General features: G+C 38.1%; 1 long non-coding RNA gene across 1 annotated transcript; it reads left to right on the forward strand.

Annotated features, from left to right (window-relative positions):
• The first annotated feature begins 274 nt into the window (after positions 1-274).
• LOC138756133 (uncharacterized) lies at positions 275-8,468 on the forward strand. Its single transcript, XR_011352783.1, has 3 exons — positions 275-399; positions 2,521-2,654; positions 8,383-8,468. It is a non-coding gene; the product is annotated as an uncharacterized lncRNA (long non-coding RNA).
• Positions 8,469-8,943: the final 475 nt, after the last annotated feature.

The following is an 8,943-nucleotide window of genomic DNA, read 5'->3' on the forward strand; positions in this document are numbered from 1 at the left end:
TCATGCTCCAGCCCTTGTACTGGCAACAATGCTCCTATGACCTTATGATTAGATACTGGAAGTAAATAGTGCATGGCTGCAATGAGAAAGTAGAAAGTAATGTAGTCTATTGTAAAGAAATATTCTGACTCATGCATTTAGATTAGAGAGAATAAGTGCTGATTGAATTTTCCATTTGTTTTAATAGTTCTTAGTGGACATGGACATTGAAACTGAAGACTAAATGTATTTACATTTCAAGTGCTGCATTATATTTTTAGAACTGTACAAAAGGAAAGTGCAAGATATCTACATTGAATCACTTAAAGGTGTTTAATGACAAGAAAAAGGATGTGTGCTGTAATGTATTGACATATCTGAAACTATGAAGCAATGGAGACAAGCATGTAAAATTAAAAGGTATTCAAGGTCATTTTGTAAACGTGTATTGATGGTATGGGTCTCAAAGATTTTCTATTAATTGTGAAGATTGTCAACATCATGCTCTTATTTGCTCACTAACTCTAACATTTTTGGGCAACATAGGGTTGATAAATTTCAAATGGAGTTTTTCAATGTCTAAAAGCACCTGGTAATTGTTTGAATGGAAAATTACAAAGGGGAGAATATACCAGAATTTTCTATTTCTGCTTTCAGTGACAAAAATTACATGAAACGGAAATGCATTAAATGATCAACAGGGCTGCATCAATTATAATAAGACCAAAAGAAATAGGAGGAGGAGGAGGCCATTTGGCCCATTGAGTCTGCTCGACCATTCAATAAGATCATGACTGATCTCAGTTCCATTTACCCCCCCCCCCCCCCTTTCATTGGGAGATGCCATTCCTCATTATCTCTGTCTTAAATCTACTCTTCTGAATCTTTAGGCTATGTCCCCTAGACCTAGTGACTAGTCTCACCTACCAGAGGAAATAATGTTCCCCCTTCAATCATATCTATTCCTTTCATAATTTTGTATGTTTTCATAATATGATTTCATTCACATTCCCATGTTCATACTCTCTTCAGATGTATGAGACTTTGTGAACTGAACATCTGGTTGAAGCTTGCTCCAGTGAGATGGAACTTGTTGCAAACAGCAAGCTAGACCTTAGGAATCAGATTCAGATCCCCTACAAATGGAACTCCCTTATGGTCATTTGAAAGCTTGGAACTCTTTGTATATTTCTTAAATAGATGTTTTAAAATAATTCAAATAGGTTTAAGAATTGAAAAAAAATGTCCTAAAACATTTGGAAATTCTATCAATTAGTTAAAAGAAAAATAAATTACCTATCTTTTTAGTCAAAGTCTTTCAAAACAATTGGTTTGCACTACATACACCAGTCATAGTTGGTGCGGAGGGGTGCATCTCTCACCTCAGCATAGTACATTTTGCTAATGGTTCTCCACGTGAAGTACTGCCTCAAGAAGGCAGCCAACATCATTATTGACCCCCATCACCCTGGTCACAACCTCTTCTCACTGTGACTTCTATACAAAGCTGCAAAAGCCTGAAGTCCGACTCCTTTAGGTTCAAGAACAGTTTTAGTTCCATCTGCTATTAGGCTTGAACATCACTATATGACCCCAACCATAATATTATTCCAGGACAGTCAAAGATCCTGCAATATCCCTGTTTTTTGAACTACAGCAACTCTGGATATTTATCTATCCTTAGACCTGTTACAATATTTTCTCCTCTGGTGCATTCTGTTAAATTTAATTTAAACTTATCATTTGTGTGATACCCAGTCCTGGGTTGCTGCAGCAAGCAAGAATGGCATTGCATCAATAGATGGTATTTATGTATATGATAATAAACTCTTTTTTCATCTCATGGACCACAGGCAAAACAAAAGCTGAATATGAATAGGTCCATTAAGTTTAAAGATATCCAAAATTATAACAAATAATTTGACTTTTCTCCCACAGTACGTTACTTATATGAGTAAACTATGATATAAATGTACCTTTTCATATGTTCTGCACTGATCCATCTGAATATTAAAATATGTTTAAATATTTAAAATTATTGAAGTTTACATATTCATGAATTATGGGTACTACAAAGAGCATATATTTTAATATAAGCTTGGTGGAAAACAAAGGATGAAAACAGTCTCTCCTAGCAGTTAAACACCACACTAATATTGATTACAGTTATTAGTGTTCGTGACATTGTCTATCTTGCCTAAGGGCAAGTGAATACGAAACTTGACCACCTGCCAAATGTACAGTCATTGCAATAGACCAGATTAGATAAAACATTCTGAGGCAAAGTTAAAGGCTTTCCAATTCAACTCTATTCTCAGAGCCACCCCCACTATGTACTTTTTTGGGTTTTACCAGCATTCATTGCTGGAGGTGCATAAGAAAACCAACAAAGTACTATAGGGCTTACAATCACACTGTAAATGCTTGCTAAGAAAATGAAAGATACCAGCTCAAATAGGAATGTGTTGATGTATGAGGATATCTTCTTAAATGGAAAGACTGCATGAAATACCAATTGTAACAAATGTGTTTCGACCATAGTGTGCAGACCTTGGATACAATCATGTCAGAGAGTATCAATAGATGTCTTGGATCTTGTCCCTACTTCATGCATCAATGACCTGCACCAAGCTCTTTTCCCATCGAATAACTATCCAAGAAGTTCACTGAGCCAGGTAATTACATAAATGAACATGAAAGAGGAGAATCCAGCCAAAGAGAATTCTCTTCTTATTTATTGGTTCCACTCAACATTTATTCAGCAGTGCACAGAAGTGCAAGGTGCTGGAGAAACTCAGCAGGTCACGCAGCATCCACAGGAAGTAAAAGGTAGTCGATGTTTCGAGCCTTTATCAGGAATATTGAAAATCAGGGAGATGCCTGAATATAAAAGCATGGGGGTGGGGGGCGGTTAAAGAGGAAACAGGGAGGAGCACGGTGTTCATCCATTAACCCTTACCTCGCTCGCTAATGCTCCTGCCCCTTCCTGACCCTCCAACCTCCCACACCATTTTTATTCAAGCTTTGCCAGATTTTCAGCATTCCTGATGAAGATCTCAGGCCTGAAACATTGACTGCCTTTAACTTTCTATAGATGCTGCTGCTTGAACTACTGAGTTTCTTCAGTACTTTTGTGTACAACATTGAACCCCAGCATCTGCCAATTTTCTGGTTTACCAACATTTATTCAGCACCTAGCATATGGTGTATGTTTCCAGTAGCCATATCTGTCCTTGCATAAGTATGTTCGGCTTTCTCATTCATGATTCAGTCAGTAGCACCCCTCTCTTTGACCCAGTGACTTGATGCTTTATATTTTAACCCAGAGACTCAAGTGCAAATCTTAGCTAGAAATGCAGTGCAGTTAAATATTTGTGGAAATATTAGAATACATTAGTCAAAAACAATTGTTAAGGAGATTTTGGAAGAGGAAATGGCCATAATCAACTCTGCTATTCAATATTATGGTTGATGCAGACCCCTTAATTCCTCTTTTCCAACTGATCTCAATATTCTGTGATTCTCTCAGTCCAAAAAAAACCTGTTCATTCAGTGATTGAGCATTCATGCCATCTGAGGTAGACAATCCAACTATCTACATCCTAGATAAGGAAATTTATACTCATTCATGGCCAGTTCCTTATAGAAAAATTATGTTTGAGGTTCGGGAAAGGAAGCAGAAAAAGCCAGAAGTACTCAGGACATCAGGAGCATCAGTGTTGACCAGAAAAACTACTATTTCCACTAACAAGAACTGGATAGCTGGATACATAAAGCTTTTTTTTTTAAGTACAGTAGAATCTCCATTATCTGGTATTTACAGGTATCGCAGATGCTACATTTGCAAATTTTCCACTTGACCAAAACATACTTTTACAATGCCTAACAAATGCACTTGCCTTAAGAAATCACAGTTTAAAAGACAAAAGACAGTTAAAAATGTAAAGCAATTTGTAAAAAAAAAACAGTATTGTAGTATTTAATTATGTACATTAATCAGGTAATTCCCATAACTTACAAAATTTAAGTTCAATCCCAAGTGCTGACACTTTAACAATGTTACACTAGCCGCCACACTAACTGTGCCATGATCATAATTAACCCACCCTCCTCCAAGTTTACAGAGAAAGTCTTCCTAATAAAGATAAAGATTGATATTAGGTAGGGATAGGGAGAAACTTTGGTAGAGTCGCAACTTTATTCAAACTTTATTCTAACAGCTCCTGCTGGTGGGGCAAGACTGGGGCCCTCCGCTGGCTCAATGTGTGCTCCCATCTTCACCAAGATGTTGCATGCTGGTTCGGAAAATATTTACTTTTATAATTTAAAAATTTTTAATTTAAATTTTATTTATTCTTATTCTAAAATCTAATATTTATTTATTTCCTTGATAATTTTTTTTGCCGGTTGTTCGGGTTTTCAGTAAAATTGAATTTAGACAATGAAGATTCTGCTGATTATGTTTTTATCCATTCAGAGTAAAGAAGAGGCATGAGTAGATGTAGGACAAATAGAAAATGATGCTGGAGAAATTGGGAGACAAGGAGATGGAAGAGGAACTGTATGAGTATTTTGCATGAGTCTTCATTGGAGAAGACATTAGACATTATTAGTATACCTGACTTTCAAGGGTGTCCGGGAAGTGTGTTGAATGCAGTCATGATCAACAGAGAGAAGGTGCTTGGGAAACTGAAAGGTATAAGGGTAGAGAAGTCTCCCGGACTAGATAGAATGCATCATTTATTTGCCAAAAAAATAGCTGTGGAGATTGTGAAGGCATTAGTAATTATCTTTCAAGGCTCATGCTTCTGGGGGACAGGAAAATTGGAAAAGTCCATCTGGTCTTTAGAAAAGGAGGCAGCAGAAAGGAAATGATCGACCCGTTAGCCCAACGTTGGTGGTTGGGAAGTTGTTGAGTCAATTATTAAGGATGAATTTGAGAATAGGAGAGAAAATGGATTAAAAGAATAGAAAATTGTTTTTTGGGAAATAATTTATTACCTTTTGAACAAATGAAGTACAAATATGGAATAACTCACGGTACAATGTTTGCATACCACCAACTGAAAACCTACTTAAAGGACAAATTGGGAAGCAGGCTGCGCTTACCAGAATATGTGATTACAGAAACAACGATAATAAAAAGATTTATAACAAACATGTACATCAAGCTGCAAGAGAAAGAGAATGATGAAATAAGCTGTAAACCCAAACAAAAGTGGGAACAAGTTATAAACATAAAGATAAAAAATGAAATATGGGAAAAGCTATGCTCCGGAACTATGAGAAATACAATAAACACAAGGTTACGCATGATAAAATATAATTGGTTACACAGGCTAAACATCATGCCCCAAAAGTTAAATAAATGGGACCCAACAGTATCAGATAGATGTTTTTGCTGTAAGAAGGAAAGGGGAACAACAGTACATGCAATTTGGGCTTGTGAGAAAGTGGAAAAGTTTTGGGAAGATCTAAATCAGGTATTAAATAAAATCACAAAAAGCAACATACCTAAAAAGGGGAGAAAATGACACTGTGTATATTCAAGAGGGAAATGTTTGTGTGTATTTTGGTTAATATGGTTCATAGTGTGAAAAATAAAATAATATTAAAAAAAGGATGATTTTATGGAGTACATGGAGGTGTATAACAACACAGACCAAAGTCAGCATGGTTTCTTTAAGAGAAAATCTTGCCTGATAAGCCTACTGCAATTTTTTGAGGGAACCACAAGCAGGCTAGATAAGGGAAATACAGCTGATGTCATATATTTGAATTTTCAAAATGTTTGACAAGGTGCCGCACATGAGGCTACTTATTAAGGTGAAAGCCCGTGGAATTACAGGGAAGATTCCAGCATGGGTCGACCATTGGCTGATAAGCATGAAACAGAGAGGGAATAAAGTGATGTTATTCTCATTGGCTCTCAGTGGTGTTCTGCAGGGGTCGATATTAGGGTCACTTCTTATTACATTGTATGTTAATGGCTCGGATTGCAGAATAAATGGCTTTGTGGCTAAGATTGCAGATAACACAAAGTAAGGTGAAGGGTAGGATGGTGATGAGGAAACAAAAAGGCTGCAGTGAGATATAGATAGATTAGGAGAATAGGCAAAGGAGTGGCAAGTCAAATACAATGTTGGAAAGTGTATGGTCATGCACTTTGGAAGAAGGAATAAAAGGGCAGACTATAATGGAGAGAAATTTCAAAATTTGGAGAAGCACAGGGAGTCATCATGCAGGATACCCTAAAGCAGTGGTTATCCAACTTTTTATTTCCACTCACATAGCACTGCAAGTAATCCCTATGTCAGGGGTGTCAAACTCAAATTCACAGAGGGCCAAAATTAAAAACTTGGACTAAGTCGTGGGCCAAACTAAATATTTATTGAAAATTTTCAACAGCATCTGCATGTTTTCTCTTCTTTCAACATATGTAATGTTAAACTTTTTCTTATTAAAATAAATGTTTAATAATAGTTTTGGTTAAACTCTTTCCAGAAGAAGCATTAACAAATGAGAAATAAAATATTCAATAAATAATATTTCTCTATAGCCTTTAAGCTCCTTTTAAATGTATTTTTTTTCACAAGCCAACAAGTCAAAAAAATAACAACTTGCTTCAATGACAAACAGGTTTGACTTTTAAAATGATGAACATATAGTCTGCCTCCCACCTGTCTTGAAAGGTCCTGTTTTCTGTCTTTCGTTTGGCCATTTTTCATAAGGGGTTTATTACGTGTGAGTTGGGCGACAGGTCGCAGATGCTAATGAAAGTAAAGAGAGGAGGTGGGGGCGATTAGCGGGCTGAGGGGCCGGCGCCAACGCATTTGCAAAGCATTCTGGGATTTGTAGTATTAGTTGTGTATGTGCTATACTGGCACGGCGGCCAGCGGGCCAGCTCTAATACATATTTGATATGATCTTGCGGGCCAAATATAATTATATCACGGGCCAAATTTGGCCCGCGGGCTTGAGGTTGACATGTGTGCCCGATGTCATCGGTGCTCTGTGATTAGTAAGGGGTGCTGAAGATGGTATGTGAGTGGGAAGGGAAGGTTGAGAATCACAGAATACCTATGGCAGAGGGAATACTTAAAGTGGTATGTGAGTGGAAAGAAAAAAGTTAAGGACCACTACCCTAAAGGTTAACCTCCAGGTTGAGTCAGTGGTGAAGAAGGTGAATGCAATGTTGACATTTATATCTAGAGGAATAGAATATAAGAGCAGGGATGTGATGTTGAGGTTTTATCAGGTACTGGTGAGGCTTCACTTAAAGTATGGGGTACAGATTTTGGCTCTATGCAAGAAAGGATGTGCTGGCAATTAAGAGGTTTCATAGAATATTCACAAGAATGATTCCTGGAATGAATGGATTCACATACGAGGCCACTTGGACTGTATTCTATGGAGTTCAGAAGAATGAGGTGGAACTCATAGAAGCATTTTGAATATTGAAAGGGACTGGACAGAGTAGATGCGGCATACTTGTTTCCCATGGAAGGGGAGTCTAGGACAAGTGGGCACAACTTCAGAATTGAAGGGTGTCCATTTAAAATAGAGAAGCAGAGGAATTTCTTCAGACAGCAAGTGGCGAACCTTTGAAATTCGCTAACACAGATGACTTTGAAGGTCAAATCATTGGGTGTATTTAATGCTGGGATCTCTATGTATCTGAATAATCAGGGCATCAAAGGCTATGAAAAGAATACAGAGGAGTGGGACTGAGTGGGAGAATGGATTAGCTCATGATGGAATGACGGATCAAAATCAATGGCCGAATGGCTTACTTCTGCTTCTATATCTTATGGTTTTAAAACCTGATTATCTGAAAATGGTTTGAAATAATGTTGACTGCAGAAGGCCTGCATACTTGATAACATGACAGATGAGAAGATATTACTCAAGCTTCATTAGAACACTGATGAAGCCCATTCATTCAGAATTAAAATGACATCTAACTGGAAGGGAATGATTTGTACTTGTTCATTGAAAATGGTCTGCAGTACAGTCACCAAATGTGCATTTGATCTGTCCATTGTTCAGCAGACCCCATACTGAGCCATTGGCTCTTGTATCTCTAGGTGGAGAAAGCATTCTCTTGGCATCTGCTTTTATCAATCCCTTTCAGAACATTGCATTTCTCAGTAAGAGATGCAAACCATAATCCTTTGAAATATTATGTGGAGAAGAAACATTAGCAAATGAGTTAAGCTAGGAATGGAATGGGCATTGTCATTACCAAATGGCAAGGTCAATATTAAATCAGCTAAATGAGCCAACCTATTTGCTTATGCTAATTTGCAGTAATATTCTTACATTTTAATGGATTTTTTTGCCAAATAGTTAAATATAGATATTTCTTTTACTTGTTAGTTTAATGGAGCTTTTATCTTGTAGGAATATTGTTTTCATACCCACACTCCTGTTTGGCTCCGAATCATGGATCCCCTACCGGCATCACCTACGGCTCCTAGAACGCTTCCACCAGCATTGTCTCTGCTCCATCCTCAACATTCATTGGAGCGACTTCATCTCCAACATCGAAGTACTCGAGATGGCAGAGGCCGACAGCATCGAATCCACACTGCTGAAGATCAAACTGCGCTGGGTAGGTCACGTCTCCAGAATGGAGGACCATCTCCTTCCCAAGATCGTGTTATATGGCGAGCTCTCCACTGGCCACCGAGACAGAGGAGCACCAAAGAAGAGGTACAAGGACTGCCTAAAGAAATCTCTTGGTGCCTGCCACATTGACCACCACCAGTGGGCTGATATCGCCTCAAACCATGCATCTTGGCGCCTCACAGTTCGGCGGGCAGCAACCTCCTTTGAAGAAGACCGCAGAGCCCACCTCACTGACAAAAGACAAAGGAGGAAAAACCCAACACCCAACCCCAACCCACCAATTTTCCCTTGCAAACGCTGCAACCGTGCCTGCCTGTCCCGCATCGGACTTGT

This window comes from Narcine bancroftii, chromosome 3 (assembly GCF_036971445.1).
Source record: "Narcine bancroftii isolate sNarBan1 chromosome 3, sNarBan1.hap1, whole genome shotgun sequence".
NCBI lineage: Eukaryota > Metazoa > Chordata > Chondrichthyes > Torpediniformes > Narcinidae > Narcine > Narcine bancroftii.